We start from the raw sequence: 3,014 nt of genomic DNA on the forward strand, positions 1-3,014 counted from the left end.
GCTCCTACTTGAATGGGCTCGGTCGAAAATTAGTATACTTTGATGGTTTTTTATATGAGCTCGGTTGGGAATTGGCGCTTACTTGCATGGGCCCGGCCGGGAATTAGTATACTTTGATGGTTTTTTGCATGAGCCCAGCCGGGAATCAACGCCTACTTGCATGGACCCGCCCGAGAATTAGTATACTTTGATGGTTTTTTGCATTAGCTGGGTCGGGAATTGGCGCCTACTTGCATGGGCCTGGCCGGGAATTAGTATACTTTGATGGTTTTTTGCATGAGCCCCACCAGGAATTGACGCCTACTTGCATGGACCTGGTAAGGAATTAGTATACTTTGATGGTCTTTTGCATTAGCCTGGCCTGGAATTAGCGCCTACTTGAATTTCATTAGGATGAAACTTCATTTCAAGTTCCATTATAACCTACATTTTTCATCAAATAGATAAATTAGAAGTTAACACAACATAACAATGAGCCAGAATATTTAAAAAGCTACTGTTTTTTGGCCTGGTCTCATACCCGACCGGGCCAAAAATAGCAAAGAACCTTCCCGATCCCCACCCGATCCTATCTATTCCCACTCTCGGTCGGGTGCCCAGTCCCTTTCCTCTTCTCACCCGACCCATAATATTTTTTTAAAAAATGTAAGCTTCTATTTTTTGGTGTGGTCTCATACCTGGTTGGGCTGAAGATCGGGCCAAAAAACAGTAAAGAATTCTTCCAGATCCCGCCCCTTACTCGATCCTGCCCCCTTTCCCCTCGTCCTTTCATTGTCATCCTGCCCATACTCGATCAACAATTCTATTCCTTCGCCCGATCTAACATCAAGTGCCAACCTTCCCCCCAAATAGGTATTTCCATTAGCCCCACCCGATCACGTACCCGGTTAGCATAGTATGAAGTCTAATCGGGTACCCCTCCCCTACACCTTGTTACCCGGTCAAATCTCATTTCGCACCCGGCCGGTCTAACGTCAAGCGTCAATCATTCCCTCCTCTATTTAGGGTTAGTAGATAGGTTGGGGATAAGACCAGATGAATAGATGGGGACATAGCCTTGCAAGATGGAATTCACTCCTACCCTATTTGGGATTAGCAGATAGGTTGTTCTCTTAAGTACTGATTCCAGGTCTTGAACAATCGGGGTCCTGCCTTCTCATGATAGAGAAAGTATTTGATTCATAGAGATTATAAATCAGAATTGTTCATTAGAGGGTCAGTAGGAACTTAAGGAACAAGACGTATTCACAGGGGTAAAATGGTAATTTTGACCTAGCTGTGATTACGAACAACCTGTGAAGGATAAACTTACTGATTATGGTTATTAAATGGACATAATATATCTATAGTGAGGAGAGTTCAACTATGGGCTATAGTGGAATGTCTTATTAGTTATCGAATGGGGATTAGATCGGACTAATGAGTTTAGCTGATTAATCTCGAATCGTTGGAACCCATGATCTGTAGGTCCGTGAGGTCCCCCTACTAGCTCGTAAATAGTTAAGCTTTAAAGTAGCTTGAGAAATTAATTTGAAACGTTCAAATTAAACGGAACAGGAGAACATATATTTAAATATATATATAAAGATGATTATTGTGCAAAAATTAATTTATGAAATTAATTTTAGAAAATATTTTTTCAATTTTATGAATCAAAATGGTTTTGAAATCAAATTTTGATTTTAAAAGAAATTGAGAAAATTGGTTTTGCATGCTTAAAATGGAAAATGTTGATTTTCCATTACCATCTTCTTCATGCTCACACAAAGCCCATTTCATTCTCTTCATTAATACTTCAAGCATGAGCTGAAAGCCATGCAATTCTCTTCTTTACATGTTCATCTACAATAAATAAAGAAGTTTGGAGTGATTTGAAGGCATGTTAACACAGAAATTTTGAGAGAAAATGTCAATGAGAAGAAAGTGTTCTTCATAGTGAGCTGCTGTGAGTTTTTCACTGTTCTTCATCGTTTCAAGTTGTTCTTGAATCCCAAAACTCGATCTAAAGCTCCAAGAGGATAGTGGAGAAGATCTTGAGGTGGTTCACGGTGATATTTGGTGAAGATTGTTGCTGTACAATCAAGTTCTTGGAGAGTTCTTCAAAGGTATGATCTTAAAACCTTCTTTTTAGAAGAGCATGCTTTAGTTTCTGCCAAAATTAGTGAATTTGAATGCTTATGGATCCTTGATACTTCCGCTGCATATTATCTAACTCCAACATTTTGTTATTCTGTGCAGTATGGCTAGACAATTCAAGATTCCTCCCCAGGATCGTTTCCCAAGCCAAACGACTAGCCCATCCTCTCACATTGGAACGACTAACAAGATAGTGAAAGAGAAGCTTACTCCCACTCAGCTTGCCCTCTTCAGGAAGACGGTAATGGGCGATTTGTGGACATGGACATTATCTTCAACAGTTCACTGGTCCATCACATTCTATTTGGGGTGGTTAAAGACGATAGGAAGGATGCAATGACATTCAATTTGAATGGTACGGTTGTAACATTCACCAAAGAAAACTTTCTATTGGTGAGCGTATTGTGGCAATCACGTAATCCAACAGTTGTGAGAAGGGGTGAAGTAGTTAGATCACTGCGTAGTAGGTACCTCGAGAATGATTTACGGTGGACATTCACATTGGTACCTTAGAGACAATGTACAAGGAGATGAAGTTTGAGAATGATGTGGATGTTGTGAAGATGACATTGGTCTAACACTGAATTGGATATGATGGGAAGGGAGAAGACCATGGCCAATGTTGACAAGACCTTATTAATTGATGTGGAGGATTTAGATTACTTCAATTCCATGGATTGGGGAAACGTGTTATGAGAGAAAACGTTACTTGGACTATAAAGAGGATTGAGTGGTAAGGCAGAGAACTACAAAAAAAGGTCCAGGTACAATTAGAACTACATTGTCAAGTACAATCTGTCAGGGTTTTCTCATGCATTTTAGGTAATATCCATTCACTGGCCACACGAGCTGTAGTAATTGTAGTGTCAGTGTCACTT

The sequence above is a fragment of the Benincasa hispida genome, chromosome 7 (genome assembly GCF_027475165.1).
Source record: "Benincasa hispida cultivar pf3 chromosome 7, pf3_genome.v1.1, whole genome shotgun sequence".
Lineage (NCBI taxonomy): Eukaryota > Viridiplantae > Streptophyta > Magnoliopsida > Cucurbitales > Cucurbitaceae > Benincasa > Benincasa hispida.